Source organism: Formica exsecta, unplaced genomic scaffold (assembly GCF_003651465.1).
Source record: "Formica exsecta isolate Colony F162 unplaced genomic scaffold, ASM365146v1 scaffold1387, whole genome shotgun sequence".
Lineage (NCBI taxonomy): Eukaryota > Metazoa > Arthropoda > Insecta > Hymenoptera > Formicidae > Formica > Formica exsecta.
This window is the reverse complement of record NW_021848718.1, coordinates 140100-158541: the sequence shown is the minus strand read 5'-3', so window position 1 is coordinate 158541 and position 18442 is coordinate 140100. Positions and strand designations below refer to the sequence as shown.

The window sequence follows — 18442 nt, the reverse complement described above, 5'->3', positions numbered from 1 at the left end:
TTTTTTCTTCAAAAATTTTTTTGTTTTTTTTTTTTTTTTTTTTTTTTTTTTTTTTTTGTAATTATACGGGATTCCTATTCGGTTCCATTGAACGTGACGGTAATGTCAGTCAACAGCATTGCGATGAATTTGGCGGGAAAGCACACGCGATATCTTGATGTCGATCCAATCTCGTTCAAGGATTACGAGGATTACTCTGGAGGCTCCGCGGAAGGGATGATTTGCCGCGCATGAGATAAGTGACCAAGCGGTTTTATCGGCACCGCCTTAATCGTCGTATACGCGAGCGAGTCATGTTCTTTGTCAGATCCCACAATCTCACAAATCTTCTTTTTTTTTCGCGCTTTCTTTCTCATCGAAAGAAGATGGAGCACGACGACGACGCGACTGTCTCACGCGGCTCAAGATAATTATTCGCTTCAGATTTAATTGAATATCGGAACGGGATGAGGTTTCATTAAATATATAAGACACGTTTAAATGAGTGGAAGTATTTTTTAAAAAATACTTTTTACCAATGATGTGTATTCCACTCATTTAAATGTTTTATTGGAAATTTTTTAAATTGTGAAAATATATGATAAGAATTATTTTTCGGGAGAATTTTAAAGAAATTCGAAGAGAAAAAATGGGAGTTAAACGACTGTCAACTGTGCGAATCGTACCATTTGCGATTACAGATTGCGCACTGGTAGCTCAGTTGCCGGGGAATCGTTATCGGCTTATAAGAGGATGAATGTCGAACCCTGGATGGAGATGGCCATATCCTACGGGGGGGCTGGTGTAGGATACGCGCCGCTTAGTAGTGTGCGCCATTGGGTATTGATTGAACGGGAGGTAAGGCCAGGAGTTTGGAAACTGTCGGAAGGGTTGTAGCGAAAGGGTGCCAAGGAAGGGGGTGAGAATGATTACTACCACTTTACGCCTAGAGTCCGTCCGGTATTATCATTTATTATCGAAGAATATGAAGTACACTTATCAAATAGTAATAAATATCTCGTCGAAGATTATATGTGCAACATTCTTGATAAATTCTAGTTACGAATCAATAACTCAGAATTTGTCATTAGTCATTTAGTAATAGAGTTTAACTCTAATTTTAACGAAGCAATATATTACACGATTAACATATGACACACTTTACACATTTGATAGTATTTGATAGTATTTTTTTAATAATATATTTAAGTAATTTTTTATAATACTGACAATTTTTTAATTTAAGAATATAAAAATTGATCAAGTTAAAAATTCAAATTAAACAAAAAAATATACTTTTTATAGACCAGGACTTTTAAGAGTGGTATTGTAGGAACATTCTATAATACAGTTTCTTTGTCACCTGTACGGTTCGTGTGGAAACACCTGCTTACCTGCTTATTATGGCCCCTTGCCTTTAGATATGCTGATTGATCCGTGCGATGTCTGAAGCACGGATTATCTTGTCAAGAATTTTTCGAGATAAACGCTTCTTCAAAAATCGCTCCGTACACGCACGTTTTTCACGCACTTGCACGTACGCATATTTTTACGAAATTGAAAAGAGAAGATCATCAATATTTCAAGTAGTTTTAAAGTTATCGCTCATTCCTCACGTTTTTTGACATCCAACAAATTACTGGTATAATTCAATCTCATTATTTGGGCGTAAAAATAAAATTAATAAATCTACGCGATGTTTTTTTCACTGTCCAACCGAAGCCGGGTCGGTAGAGTTCGCAGGATGCGGCTAAAAAAAATAGATTATTCGAACTCCGAGGTCGCAACTCACATACGAGCGCGTCAGTGCAAAATCCGCTTATTCATATCGCGCTTAAACGCGCGACTCGCTCGGCGAAGCACACGCGTCGGATGTATTACGTTGGTGCGTGCAGTTTTGGTATATCGCGAAAAGCCGGTTGCGTAAAACACAGGCACGATAACAGCGAAAGCTCTAAATTAACGAGCAGCTCCGCTGCGACGCTAAAATTTCTCGGTTCGCCCCATAAAAATATGAACACACAGATTTACGTATATTACGTAAAGTTTTCAGGATCGCGGTGTTTTCTGCATGCACATGAAAACCATGTGTGCTGGTGGTGTACGAATATTTCTCTCATCTCGTACCTGTCTCTTTCGTATACCTTGACGATTTTCACGGAATTTTATTACGACTCTTTGGAGCTGCCCTATGTATACGTGAATCGATTGAATCGCAATATCTGATAGATATATTTAATAATCGCAGAATATATTTCTTTGTGTTCGAATTTTTTTCGTTACAAACGAATGGAGGTTCGTGGAATACGTGGGCAAGCGCTCTCAGTGATTTATATCGAAACTTGATTGCAAGATAGAACTTTTCTCTGGTCAGTCGGTGAAACAAATTATTCGATCGTCCTTAATTTTGGAACTGATTCTTTAGAAAGATTTATATATGCATCTCTGTATTTATATTCATTAAAGCGATATCATTTTCAAATGGGTTTGAAGGACCGCAAACTTATCCGTAAAGGATCGTACGCTGTTTAATTTCAGAAGATGAGTTCGCATTCACGATTTGATATCTTCCAATCTAACGTGACTGGCCTATAAATACGTGACTGCTAAATTCGCGGGCTATAGTAGCGGCAAATATGCCTCGAGGAGCAACCTTAAGCTTCCGGTCACGTACGAGATATTTACGCGGAAAAATTCAATGCGGCAGATATATTTTTCAAAATGCGGCACACATTTCCCTCCCTTCTTTTCTTTTCTTAAATCTCGAATATTTCATGTATAAATCGAAAAAAAAACACTGCGTTTATCAAAAAAAAATTTTATCTATTAAAAGATTTACACGATATATATTAATATTTAATTATATGATTTTGAGATCCACAATTCTCTGGTATAATAAAATAAACTCCTCGGTGTTTTTGTACGCTGTTTAATTTCAGAAGATGAGTTCGCATTCACGATTTGATATCTTCCAATCTAACGTGACTGGCCTATAAATACGTGACTGCTAAATTCGCGGGCTATAGTAGCGGCAAATATGCCTCGAGGAGCAACCTTAAGCTTCCGGTCACGTACGAGATATTTACGCGGAAAAATTCAATGCGGCAGATATATTTTTCAAAATGCGGCACACATTTCCCTCCCTTCTTTTCTTTTCTTAAATCTCGAATATTTCATGTATAAATCGAAAAAAAAACACTGCGTTTATCAAAAAAAAATTTTATCTATTAAAAGATTTACACGATATATATTAATATTTAATTATATGATTTTGAGATCCACAATTCTCTGGTATAATAAAATAAACTCCTCGGTGTTTTTGTTTTTTTTTGGTTTCGTTTTTAATTCTTTATGAAAATCTCAGAGCAAGAGAATTCATATTTACAAAGCGTCTGGAAATAACAGTGAAAATATGCGCTTTGCAACATCTGGATGCCGGAAATTCACCGACACGTTTCAACGTCGTATCTACGGTTCCTGTAATCGAAATCCAGATAGAAACGACCTTAATACAATCCCATATCCCCGGCGATTAAGCAGAAATACACGGCTTACCATATTTCTATAGCTTGTCGATGGTTCCCGCAAGGTAGTGCCTACACACCTGGCACCAGCATTGACTGCAATTGCTCAAACACGGCAAGACTGATTGTGCGGTAGACCTATTAGTTGCTGGTTATTTGCCTCTAGGTGATTAGGCAGTTACTTCTGAGGTTCTGAGTATGAATAATGAAATTAATTACTTATTGTTAGATAATTTGGTAATTATACGAACAATGTTTTACACACGTTATACAAATTTGATTTATAAAGATTTATAAGTAAAACAATGTTTGCGGTTTCTCTCTTTATAAATCACATTTTCGTATTAATCGCATATTATTTTAACTTGAAAGTCATTTGTTTGTAATACCATTGCATGTATTCCGAAAAAACAACTTTAATTAAAATATTTTCAAAGATTTTCGCAGGATATTAAATTTTCGTGAAATAGCATTTGCATATCTCTTCTCGATTACATTACGATAAGGGTACGATATTTCGTAAAATAATAGTAGAATAATAGTAGAACATCTCTTCATTATAACCGGGTTTAATTTCTGCAACTTGGCATAGACAGCGCGACTGTTTTAAACGAAGAGAAGCTGTAATCCACGTTTTATGCGCGCTTTCATTACCGGTTGCGCGAGCGGAGACCGAAACTTTTAGTATAGCACCGTAATTAAACTTTAAAACGACGCGTATTATAATTATAAAATAAATGAAATTTGGTTTTAGTTTATACTAAAACCAAATTCTGTTTTAACGTTACCGCATCTTGCATTGTGCGTGATATTATCGTAAAGACATATGAATCCACGTGTAATTTAACGGAGCGTGGAAGATATCTCATGCGATCGATTCTTCCATTCGTAATCACCAGATATCCTCGATAACACATCTTTTCACTCTCCTCGCGTCCGAAATAACATCGCTACCCGCGATTATGTACACGACCCGAAGCACTTGGGGCTTGTACTGTAACGCCCGGGAAGATACGGCATATCGAATCTATCCCTAGAAACGCCCGCAGGAACAGAATTGGGGGAAGTTTAAGGGATGACTCACCGCGCACCCTCCCAACTGACACACCACCTTGCCTGTTCTTCCTCTTCCTTATTTTTTTTCCTACTTGGAAATATGTAAAGTGATATATACAGGCTGGCTCAAAAATTCATGCGTTTCCTACGAGATACTGAAAGTATAAAGAATGGTAAAAAATTATTTCAGAGACGCTGTGTAATCATAATAGCTCCATTCCAAGTTACAAATCACCGAAGATTGGATTTTCATTCTCTCATATATCGCGATATCTGTATCAATGTTGTCGGAAAAGAAAGAGCGTTTTAAAAAAGAGCACATTTCCATATTTACTCGAGATACGAGAGATTCTCGTCCCATTCTTTTGAGCGAAGTATCCGCGGAGTATCTCCTACGCGCGCTTCACGGTATTCCCGGCATCGATCGGCATCGGAGGGCGGAGCAGGAAACAGGCATTCCAACAACTCCGTTTTACGTTGCGATGCCGCGGAAACACGTGCGCGAAATGATTTCGGGTTAGCCGGACATTCTTCTCTCGTCTCTCGTTATAACGTTGCTTTGCGGTAACTTTCCGTTCATTCTCGCTCTCTTATTAAAAGATTAGAATCGCTCGTCCTGTTGCATACGATATTTGTATATTTTTATTTGCCCTTTCTTGTATACAGAATATACTATAAGAGAGAGAGCGCGAGTTTAATTTAAAATTATTTAAATTAAATTATATATTTAATTTTAATAATAGATTGTCTGACGAATTTGGAGTTGATTTTTTTTTAGTAAAAATTCGAAACTTTTCTCTCTAATTTTTAACATTATATTTGTTTATATTTTCTACTAAAGCTCGAAATAAAAATTTTTTCAGTAAAAATCTACCTGAAATTAATTAAAGAATATGATTTTGTGATCTGTTTGCTATTATCGTATAATTATGTAGAGTTCCAAGCATGTTCAGATTCCGCGTACGAATCTTCTTGCGACATGTTAACATTCGTTAACGTTCATACGCTCTTCAACAATGACATTTTCTCGAATTGATAAACGCGCGAGTGGCTGGATGAGGTCTTTAACCTCCGGCCTGCATCAGCAATCATTGCTTTCCTCGGAATTATTAATTATACGAAGTGTGCGTGCTCTGGAAAAGTAAATTAAACGGAAACGCTCTCGGGGTATTGACGTGACGAAACCGACATACTGGTTTTGTTAAAGCATCGGTTTCGTTGAACCTGCCGCTCTAAATATAATCCTGGTCGTCGTGTCGAACGAGTCTTCTCTTACTTGCTTATTACACGAGCGGGTAATTATGACGTAGTAAAAATATCGGGTCCATAAATGCGAGACTACGTGAGATCGCGGCGTTAGCAGTATTGATGTACATATATTACGAAGTTTGACTATGTGAATATTCGCAAAAAGAGAGGAGACTACCAATCTTTCAGTTTTGCAATTAACAAGAAAAATAATTTTTTTTTTTACAATTTTAAAAATTATGTTTATATTCGAATCTCCTACGGCATTCTCTCTAGAAAATGCATTTCTTTTGAGGAATTTATATAGTATATTTATTTATGAAGAAAATCACTGTTGATAGTCAACATCGAATCGCCGAAAATATAACAGTTTCCGACGTGCCTGCCAATAAGTCATCAGCTTCGCAACGCGAAGACGAAATCCGTTTTGCACTGGCGCCTACGAAAATGCATATTTGCAACGCCGTCGACCATAAAATTCCGTTCCCATTACGGCCAAACTATTTCCATCAACAGGAATATGTAGTCAAGATGACGTAAGTCTGAAATATACATTTCTATGAGTACTACGATATTAAAAATATTTATTCATTTTTAACCTCGTATGTCAGTTAAAGATAATATAAACAATATAAGCAATATAAATTATATTGCTTTATATTTTTCGTGTATTATTCGCGAAAATCCCGTGATTATTTTACGGATGAAAATTTCTTCTCATCCATGGGAAATTCTTCATGTGATGAATTCGCGCCGCTGTGTAAAGTATGCTTCGCTCATTATTCGAAGCAGTTCGATGGAAGATCGATGTTCCTACGGAGAACAGCTTGCAACATTGATACCGCCAGTCGTGGCTTTCATTGTTATGTCGTCATTCAACCGCGGCGATCGATACGAAAAGTAGAACAACTTCTGCGAAGCCTCGTGTCGGTACCAGGAAGAGAGCTCCGTAATGCTTCTACTTTGTATTTCCAGAAAATCAATTTTGCATTTCCGTTTACAAGGTAGCTGAAATGTCGCTGAGTGAAAATAACTCGTGAGTATAATGTATCTCTCGATTGTACCGTATGCTTGAAAAATAGTTTGCATTAGATAAATGTAGGAGTAAAAAAAGGAGTTAAGAAAGTAAAGAAGTAAAATAAAGAGAAGTTTTTCGAAGAACATAGTCGAGGAAAAGAGATAAATAATTTGTTAATCAATGTGTATTAACTGATATATGTTACTCCATTTTTTTTTTTTTTTTTTACATTTGTAATAATTATTTTTTTAAAATGACCCTAATATAAAATGACATACATATTCTTATTTTTTACCTCTTATAAATATAAAACCGATAATCGTAAATTTTTTATATTCGACACTTTCGAGATATTTGTTGCTTAAAATTGCATGATTTTCTGCGACTTATTCTCGCTTATAAAAACACGCCTTTTGTTTATATCTATATCAATATATTCACAATATTCCAGATACCGTATGTGAAATGCATCACAATATGTGATATCGATAACAACGACATGTAACGTATGTACTCCGCACGTTTCAAAAAGTAAAATGCGGATAACAGAATAATGGATGCTGCGATGCGTTTTAACACCGATGATACGAATCATTTTCGACGGTGTGTAAAAACGGGTGAATGATTGACATGTTTTGAAATTGATCATCCTAAAAGGACAGGATGTTTTGACTCTCTTCCCCTCTTTTCCCGAATTTTCTACATAACACGCACACATATGTGTATATACATCATCTACATATATTTAAATATAGATATATATATGTATATATTCTTTTTAAAGGGCTTTTTTGAGATTTGTTTTATGGACTTATTGAAACGAGCATATCGTTGTATCAAGAAATATCAATACATCAAACGACGATTGAATTTCACTCGCGATCGCAACTCAATTGACTACGAAAATGCTTCGAGCGAGAAGAAACAATATCTTTATCTATCTGCTATCCCCAGAATATCGAAAAGATGTGCACTTGATAAACGTATAGACATGTATAGAGGTTCCTGAAATATTTAAAAAAGTCAATGTCGTGCGCAAAATGCTTGAATTAACGTCTAATGAAAGATACATAAAGCTCAATACAATTATTAATGAACTAGACGCAAATAGATATTGAAGTCTCACAATCAGATATATCCATTGTAGCGCTTCAGTAGTAGTTGTAGTTTAGACATATGGAATTACAGAAATGTACCCGTGATTAAAACTTGCTGGAGCATAACGAATCAGGCTACTGTTAATATCGCGTAATGAGGTGAGCAGACCACATAAAGTTACAGAATTCCATAAATGAAATTGCGCGGTCATAATAATAATAACATTAAGTTGATTCATGTTGAATGATGTTGCGATTAACGTGACATAATTAGAATAATAATTGTGTATATTTAATTTTTAGCATACAAGATTACAAATCTTACTCGACGATGTATCGCGGCTCAAAATTAAATTCAAAATATTTAATCAAATATAGGAGACGCAATAAAATGCAACATACTTTAGAAATATTAATATTCTTGATAGCGAGAATAGAGGAAGAGAGCTCTTCAAAAGTTTCTCGGAAAATTTCTCTTTCTTTATGGCAAGAAGATATAAATAGGATACACATTTTGCAAATTAATATCGAACTGGGTAAAATAAAGATGTTTCATTAGTTTAGAATTGATTACTTTTAATAAAGTAAGTAAAAACATTGTGCATATTTTTGCTTTGCCTTTAACTTTATAAGCATTTTTATTTCAAAAACTACAATGTAGTAGAGTAGTAGAGTATAATAAAGTATAGTATAGTACAATAACACGCTGCACATATCGTATTTATTATATTTTATAATAAATGTGAAGATTTTTTGTGCCATTGTTTGCAAACGCAAATATGTATATATCGTGCGGCACGAGATTATTTCCATATCGTAAGTTTTCCGCACTACGACTTGAAACAGTAAAAGTTACTTATGCATTTTCTTTTTCCTGAAACATCATAGTAATTAATTCTCTAACATCCACATATATTGCACAAACTGAAAAAAAGTTTTATTTTCAATCCTTGATAACGCGTAGTTTCTGTAATCAGGTATAATTATTTTTCATTATATGTTGAAAAAAAGATCGTGCGCTATATGTAAAGAAATAAAGAAATATTCACGCTTGTGTTAACACTTGAAACGCGCACGCAACGTTACAAGACAGACGTTAAAGAGTACACGTTGCGCCATTTTCATTCATATTTTGTCTGTCAAATAGAAACTGGCGCACGTCGGTGGCTCGTCGATATTGCCTCTCTCTGCCATTCCAAGTACATTTTTCCCGGATGTGTCTCGCTTTCTGGAGAATCGGTCTCGCTGTGCGCGTTTACTTGACAATTCCATTACCGGGAGCTCTCCCGTTGGTGGCTGGCGGAGGACACGTGCTGCCGTTCGATTAATCGAAAATAGATCGTCGCAGTGAATGCTCCGACGATCGAAGCTATCGTCGACACACGGTGCTTCCAATTCGCGCTTTCCCGAACGAAAACTCAACACGAGTCGCGGTCGAGTTTTCCTGCGGTAAACTCGTTTCCAGTCGACGAGTACGAATCGCTTCGAATGAAGCCACGAGAACTGACGTATATTTCGATTGGACTCGGACATTTTCTCTATATATATACGATTGCTTTATACAGAAGCAATGTTTCATAGCAATATCTTTATACAAATCATATATCTACAGGTTGCAGTTAATTATCTCTCACATATATCGTTCTATTAATCGTCTCAATCCATATTTTCTAATAATTCTGAATGTGTGATTGCAAGAGAAATTTATCTATACGTACCTTTACAGAATTCTTCAAGAATTCGCGATTTATATTTTAATATTGTTATAACAGATTTATATACATTGCGCAAAAAATTTGTAGGAAAATCGAAACCGGTAATTTTTGTCTGGGTTTATTTCAGTACTAGTTAGAGCGCTTGTTTCTTTGTTGTTTCAGTACATAGAGGGACTTTTCGTAATCGACGAAAACACACACAGCTGCTGCAGCACGTAAAGTAAAGTAGCGAAAAAGAGCTAGAAGCCGGTATGCTTACAACCATGAAAAAGCGTCACACATCGTCTTTACGCCTATAGTTCGGCGTCAGGAGGAAAAAGAGCGCTCGCGCTCGCTCGCATATGTGTGTGCGCATGTGTGCGAACGTGAAAAGCGGACGACGAAGAGAACGGCTTCTTTTTTCCCGAAAGCTTCAGACTCCCGCAAACGTGACTCAGATGAAAAATCGTCTCGCCACCTCTTTTCGTCCTCGCGAATTACCTACGTCGGCGGGAAAGCGGTTTACGTAACGTCTCCGACGTTTCTTCCAGAATACGTGGCACACTTACTAATACAACGCGTTACAGCTGCATCGGTGATTTTACCTAGTAAATATCAAAACCACTTGGAACTACACTGAAACTTACCTCAGTAGTTTTTCACGAAAGGAGGAAAAAAAAAACTTGCCGCATAGAATTTTTATCCGATATTGAAAAGAAGAGAATAATGCCAGTACCATTTTGATAAAGTTCAGCGTTAAATATCGGACGAGTACTCATTTTTAATTATATAACCAGGGGATTCTCTCTCTCTCTCTCTCTCTCTCCCTCTCAGTTTGATGAAGATTTAACTGTTTAATGTTACAGAAATGCAGACAGGTAAACATCTACGAAATGTCGAAACTTGAACTCTAGCTCGAATTCAACTTGTGCGAAGCACATACCACAGATCAGTCGATTAAATTCGCGAATTCCATATTTGGGATTCGATACGGTGTCCTTCGATGCTAATCTCACGCGTCGCCGGCGCCGTCGCGGTTTCTCGAATTCGCAAATTGCGCGTCAGTATAATTCGGCGCGAATTTACGGTCGTCGCGTATCGAGCTATTCTGGGTGTATGCGCGAGACCGTCCAAACACGAGGCGAAAATGGATGCACGAACGTACGGGAATTAACGATGTACGGCGTGTGTGCCCTCAGCGAAACGCAAATAGCAATGCGAACGCAACGGCAGTCTAGCGAGATTCGCTCAACCTGTGGACGTGTCAAACCCGCTCGAGCGTTCCACGTGTGCTGTTCAACGACACGTGCGTGCGCGCCCCGTGTAACACAATCAACCGAATTCAAACTAGAGAGATGCACACGAATTTAATAGGATATTGATATTTTTATTTGTGTATGATATCGCGAATGTCGCACAACACAGCCGATGCTGTGTGTTTGATACTTCTCTACAAAATATCGACGATACTCGGCATCAGTAGAAGTATCTACGATGACCGAGGGAGCTAATTAAATTTTTTTAACAATAAATTAACAAAACATAATAAATTAACGAAATACAAATAATTAACATCTATTGTAAAAGTAGGAGATGAAATGAAAGAAGAGAGATGAAGTAAATGGACATACAAAATCTTTTTATTACACACATCAAAGATTTACACAATCTCAATATAAAAATTATAAAAATTATACTAAATATTACAAGTTGTAAATCGACATACATTTCTATAAAAAAGAAACGTCAAATTTATTAATATATTAAAATGTAATAAGACTTGATATATCGTGATTTGTTATAAGATTAGAAAAGAAAGTAGCCTTCTCTTTTTTTATTATTCAAATAATTCTTGATATCGTGATAAATATAACCGTATGTTTTGTATAAATTGCTACGATCAATCAACGTAATTATACCCGCAATCGTTTTCGCGCTTGAAAGAAAGTTCGCGTCATCCAATAAATATGCAATGTGAAATGGTAATTAATGGATAATCTCCGATATTTCCTTCGAGATACCATCCATCACGATGTTCCCGCGAGATTAAACTCGCTGATATCGCATCGTCGTAATCATGCGTGTTGCATCAAATATGGAGACAGAAAACAGGAACAGACGTACGAAAAAAAATGGGAAATGTTCTCTGATTTTGTTACATTTGATTCAAGCATTTCTATTATTGTACTAAAATTTAGATATAATATTTAGATTGATTAATGGATGTTAGATGTATTTAAACATATTAATATTTATGTAACATATTTAAATATTAGGTACAATGTAATGTTAATAAAACTTACACGTCAGAAATCTTTATAATTCGGTACTCTTGTACCAACGCGAAAAAAATGAATGATCTCTCTTATTTGGATAGAATCGAGATTAACGATTCCTCTCTCGGAAAATAGACATTGCCGTGGGTTATTTCCTAAGGGATAAGGGAAAATGTCGTCTCGACGCGTCGCAGGGAAATACAATCCCGTACTTTCTGTAGTCATAGAAATATAATTCCACAATTAGATGCGCGTTAACGTACGCTTCGAGGGACACTCTAGTCGAGCGAGAGCTTGGTTGTCGTCTACTTTGTCATTATCAGAATGAGAACTTTGGAAATTCGCCCACGTGGATAATTCGACGACACGACTGTATGCCTTATTCCTACTCTCTCATTTCTATTCCTTTCTCACCATTTCTCTTCTTCGTCTGTTCTGGTAATGTGGATGAGGCCGCAGTTTCTAAATTAATTCTCTTAATTAGAGAATTTAACTAATTATATGTAGCAGAGAGTACATTAATAATTATAGAATTGCATCTCGGATAAAGTTTACAGAAATCTGTGTAAGCGCGGAGAAAACTGAAATATAAATGAAATTCGATACAAGTAAAGGATAGATCAAAGTTAGAATCGCGAGTTAGAACACAAAATGGAATTTTTATGATTTAATTTCTGCAATAAAAAATCAGGATATATATTTCGAGATATTTTCTATAATTGATATAATTGATATAATAATTGATATAATTATTCGCAATTTTTGCGCGTATGAGATGCAAGATCCATGAATCTAGGAAATTATAGATGCGCCGTTAATTGATCAGCGTTGACGGTGTAGCTGGTCAGCCGCTAATAATCGCGATGCCGCATGAACTTCAACCTTGATAAGAAGCGACTTCGCCCGATCGATGTGCCCGCTGCGGCGGTTAATTAATGTTCTCGGGTATTTGCGTCGTGAGACTCGGGGTCCGATCGATAAATTTAGGACGGCGCGGAAACTAGTTTGCGTGTAACACAGGATAATTGTCGGTAAACTATACGAAGGGCGCGCAGAAGATCTATTTAGGAGTTACAAAGTGTTCCCAAGCTAGGACAAAGTTATATATTGCTCAGATTAAATTAATTAAAATTTACCCAATCAAATTTATATCAAGTTTATATATAATTAATATTATAATTGATATAATTAATATTTGCGCGTGTAAATTTATACGAGAAGGAGACAAAATATCGAAACCACTCGCGGAACTGTTATTGTTATTTTATTATACTAATAATTTAATATAATATCAAAACAGCAATTTTCAAAAAATTAAATTGGGACATATGAAATAAATCTTGCAACTTTTAAATTGGCATATTTATCTAATAAAATCTAGAGATAATATTGCTATACGTTACATAATGTTTGTTTGATTGAAAAAAAGAAGTTGTACGGATAAGGCTTGAAATTTCGATTTATTCCTCGAGTAATTCTCGTTCTGTAATTCTTCGTTATGTCAATGCAGATTGCAAGATAGATTGTGCAAGATAGACTTTCGCTTTGTATTTGACTTTTTAGAAGATCAATAACTCTGACCTGGAGGAGTTGTCTTGCTCAATTTTCCTATCTTCATTTCATAGATGTTGCGTGCATGTATCGGCTCTATTTGTGAGTTTGCAAGTTCTGAGGCTGTGGAGCAAGGTACTTTAAACTGATTGCAAGTGATGTATCGGTGTATCATGCTTAACACGACGTAGCAATCAACTTGCCATGGCATCTCGGGTTTTGATACAGCTATAGCGCAAGTGTATGTGTTCTATGCATTTATGAATATTTACATTTGACTCAAGAAACGTCTCAGTACACTTCTTGTAATAAGGCACACAGGATGTTCTATTAGAGTAAACAAAATGGTATATCAGTTTTGCGCAATATTTATGCATAGTTAATTTTCCACGTAACTTTGTACACTGGAAGGCTATTTATAAAATTATACTCCCTTTGGAGAACCGAACATTTTCCAAGCCGTCTCTTCAATTCCGTAAAATAGCTGAGCACATATTCTCTTCTAATCTAATAAAAACTTCACTTTCCGTTTCAGATCTGTTTGGTGCCCGATCCTCGTACGAAGACAGTTTACTACTCGGTAAGTTAATTATCCCGACAGTTAGATTATATAACACGAGTATATCTCCATCGTTGAAGGATGCCGGGACGTGGTCGCGTCCCTCGATAATCATCCACGTGCCGTTTTCGATCGCAATGAAAATTGCAAGGGGCAGGCAGACGCATTACGCAATCGTAATCCGAGAACTGCATACAAACGCACGCTGTTCGCAGTTTCGAATTTCGTAGGTAAGGGTTTCCACCAGCAGCGGTTCCGCTTCGCGGATGGAGGCTCAAGCGAACCGCATTTCCGAGTTTAACTCGCGGCCCAGCTCAGCTATTTACCGACGCAATCGTTCGGTAACTCGAGCATTGTCGCTCACAGGAAAATAGCCGGGAAAGTTCTTGAATCTGACCCGACGGAATAGTCGTCGACTTGCGGAGACACGCTCGAATTGTGCGTACCACTTCCACTTGTGCCCTGCCTCGTTCGTCTCGATCCGTTGCCGAATCGATATCATCGCGATTGTGCTAAATTGCCTCCCTTATCTGGGGAAATTCCTCGACAAACTTTTAATCTACTCCCTCGGCTGAGACCGATTCCCCGAGCTTCAATCGCTTCGCGCATCGCTTCCCTTTCTCTATCACTCTTCCCTCTAATATACTAATGCATGCCGGCTCTCTCCTCGATACTACTGCACCATCATCCGCGATATTCGCGCGAATGCTTTTTATTCCGCGCGAAAACTCAATTAATCTCAAGATGTTCCGTTCTTCTTTCTACGCGGAGAAAAAGATCTTCCACGTTTATCGATCGCTTTCTATTTCTCGGCATTTCCTTTTCGCTTCGTCATCTTGTGCAATGTATTTTTTAGCTCGACGAATTTAAAGCTCGTTTCTTGATAAAAATTTCGATGGAAGATTATCTTTTATCATAATTTATCTTTAAGTATCAAATATAATATCTTGATGATTAAATTCAATTAACGCTTCTTTAATTGCTTTCTCCCGAAATTAGATAAGAATGTTACAATTGCTATTACAGTGCTTTTCGATACGCGGTTTTTAAATTATATTTTAATATCACCATGTCTAAATTCGCGTCATAGATGTGGACGAACAGCTTGCCCAATAAAAAAATTACTACGGTGTTTCCGGCTATCGAGTAAATTAACGCGCGTTCGTTGTTGTTGAAGTTATCACGGGGTGGTTTCCTTCTTGGAATCACGCACGTAAAGCCTGCCGACGCACCCGAAATGGGCTTCGAGGTTCTAATTTCGGCCAAATCCGTTTTACTCTCCCTACTCGTCCATTTCTTTTCCCTCGTGGCAGTTATATACATCGATTCTTCCCCGACCTGGGTCAGATAATTGCTTTCACTATCGAAACATTGTTGTTTCTTACGAAGATGAATAGTTAGTTTCCTTTGTTTTCATAAAAGAATTTATTAATATTTACGTTTTATCAGGAATTTAAATTTACAGAATTGAAATTGTTAAAAAAAATTTTATGCGCGACGTTAAATATTTTTTTTTTTTTAAACTTGGTAACCATTTCTGATAATTTATTCAATATTATATTTCTTAAATGTAGTGAGTTCCGAGAGTTAATCCAATCATTTATGTATTTGGGATTTTTAATCATATAAACTATAGCGAGAGATACAGAGAGGAGCAGGGAAAAACGACCGAACTTTGTCTATTAAGGGAACTTGGGACTTGATGTAAGTACATAAGCACGTAAGCAGGAAACTCCTTCGTGCTTCCAACTACTCGCAATTACATATTTCTTAATGCATACGGCGTACGTGCTTAGGTTACGCTTTTGCTTCTTACGATAACGCGATGAGGTTACAAAAAGCAAATCACGCTTGCAGAAAAATACCTATGTTTAACACGCTACTTGTTGCCATATTAACGATATATTTGTGCAGTATTTTTCTAGAAACGATGTCGTTTTGTATTCATATTAACAATAATCATGACGCTGGTTTTGATGGTAGTTTTCGTTTTATTTATTTATTTAATTTTTTTTTTTTAATGTGCACTCTTTATTCATTTTGCAAAATGCAACCCGAGCAAACCGATTATATGCTTATTTTTATTTTATCAATCTTGGACTGCAATCTTAATTTCTCTAACTGTCACTTTTGCGGATACATTTATTCAAGCCCGGAAAATAATACGGTCTTGGTAAGCGGAATGATTTGACATTTTCTAGTGTGTGATAATAATAAAATATCGCCCCTTTTTTTGGCAAACATTATTTTCTTTCGAGTCAAGAATCTGTAAAAATGGCATGAGGGTCACATGGCGTACCGTATTATCCAAGGTTCTCCTGTTATTCTCTTGGGAATGTAAGACAAGCAGACCGAATGCTCGCGGGGTAGCAATATAGCAGCAGCAGTCGTGAAACATTTGCTCCCTTAATCTAACGTAAGACGGCGCCTAAGGCAGATTATTGAATTGTGAAGACTGTTCTTTTCGGTAACAATACGTCTTATTTGCGAGATAACATTTTTTCAAAAATAAAAAAAGCATTTTCATGGGGCGCTTAATTATTTCGTCAAATTGGTTTGCATGGATATTTAATTATAAGAGATATTTAAATTGTAAGAGATTATTATTTTGCTGTTAAAAATATATTGTCTAATAACTCATATTGATACGTTCAAAATAATACGAATTATCAGGCTAAAGAGAAAGAGAGAGAGAGAGAGAGAGAGAGAGAGAGAGAGAGAAATATTTTAACAGTAACATTGATAATAACTACTGAGGAGAGCTTAAAAAAAATTTGTCATTTCTCTATAATGCTTTTAACCATAAATCAAGCATATCTACAGATTGCTAGACATCATATCAAGGAAACATCGCACAATTGATCTTTTTATGAGTATCTTTTTCGCTAATGCATTATACAATCTGTTTTTATCAGATATTTATTCAAGAAATTTTTGAATGGGAAGATATAAATCTATAAATATGACAATAATGGTATCGTGCTTTTTTAATTTTTTACAAATTTGCAATTTGCGCACATTGCAACCAAACTTGTCGCGAATATTTAACATTTTTTAGAGCCAGAAAAGAAAATAGGGCCTGTGCTTTCGCGCACGCCCGTGAATCATTTCCGTAGTCATATGACATCCAATATTATCGGATGTTCCGTGATGCGGAAAATATTGTCGACGCAGATGCGCCATTATGCGGGCGAGAAATAAGATGCGCGCGAGATCGGTTGATCTACGGACCCCTCGAAGATCGTACAGTTTCTGTGGAAAGAGACAGCTTGGTCTAGCAGGAGCGTCTTATCCACCCCCCTATAGGAAAGGTCCCGTCTTTCCGGTCGGCGATCGCGGCGAAGTAGAGAACTCCCTATTCACTCCGTCTACCCATCCTCACATCTTTTCTCTCACCATCGGAGAAATCGATTTTCTTCCGCCTAAGGGAACGACACGGTCCTCACGAAATAGCTAGTCGCATTTATTCTAACGACTCCCAGCAGAGTCGACGAATGCTATCGAACGAAGCGATATAGTACGTAGTTTCTAGATTTTAGGACTAACAGTATATATAGAAATATATCATGGTATGTTTGTGTGTGTGTGTTGTGTCGTCTAAAACGTAAAATGACATGCGATAAAACTTTTGATCTCTATGTAAATGAGCTGTCTCTTCTTGATTACTTATTAATGGCACAAATTTTGTAACAAATATCTGCTCTATTTATATATATTCTGAAATATATATTTATAATTAATATATAAAAATATATATTAACAAAAATATATATTTAAAATTAATACATTATAATTAAATTGAACTAAAAAAGATAAAGTTTAACAGTGATTCTGCATAATCGTAATGTATTTATTGTTGTCATTATTAAATAACATTTTATATAATATGATATAAGATACATTTGCTTTGTTTTTATTAAAAGTGTATGTTTTTCTTTGAGGTAACTATCATTTATGATTGATAACATTTCTTGTTCGGTTGATACATTTTGCACAGCAATTTGCTATTAATTAAAAAGATAAACACTAATAGCTTTTTGCACTCACGAACAAGAAGTTTGAGAGAGCACCGTTTACTCGTTGAAATCGATTTTCTTCAGATTAGGGGAATGACTTGTCTCTTACGAGATGGTACCTAAAAATATTTATTTTTATGGTGCCGAAGGCGAGTAGACGATAAACATATAATAATGATTCAATATTGGGGGAGAGCTCCGACGACGGCTCTTAAGCTATTCGCTCGGAAGATTTGAAGAAGCAAAAAAGATGTACCTTTATTATGTAAAATGTACTTTGGACATCAAATATATCAGTGATCGAAATTTGTTTTTCTCGTTACTAATGGGATGTTTGATCTTATAAATATCAAAGGAATGTACGATTAGAGATTATAGAGATATAAAATTAATATAAATTTATATTAAATTTTTATTCATGTAA

General features: G+C 36.1%; 1 protein-coding gene across 4 annotated transcripts in view; it reads left to right on the top strand.

The window, feature by feature from the left end:
- The window catches only part of LOC115246120 (protein tincar), a 141388-nt gene that overhangs the window by 44723 nt on the left and 78223 nt on the right, over positions 1–18442 (top strand). For 3 of the 4 annotated variants that reach the window (XM_029824748.1, XM_029824747.1, XM_029824744.1), the window contains exon 4: positions 13979–14023. The exons of the other annotated variant lie outside the window; for it this stretch is intronic. The gene's annotated coding sequence lies outside the window, so the exon portion shown is untranslated. The remainder of the gene's footprint in view (positions 1–13978; positions 14024–18442) is intronic. 4 annotated transcript variants of the gene reach the window in all.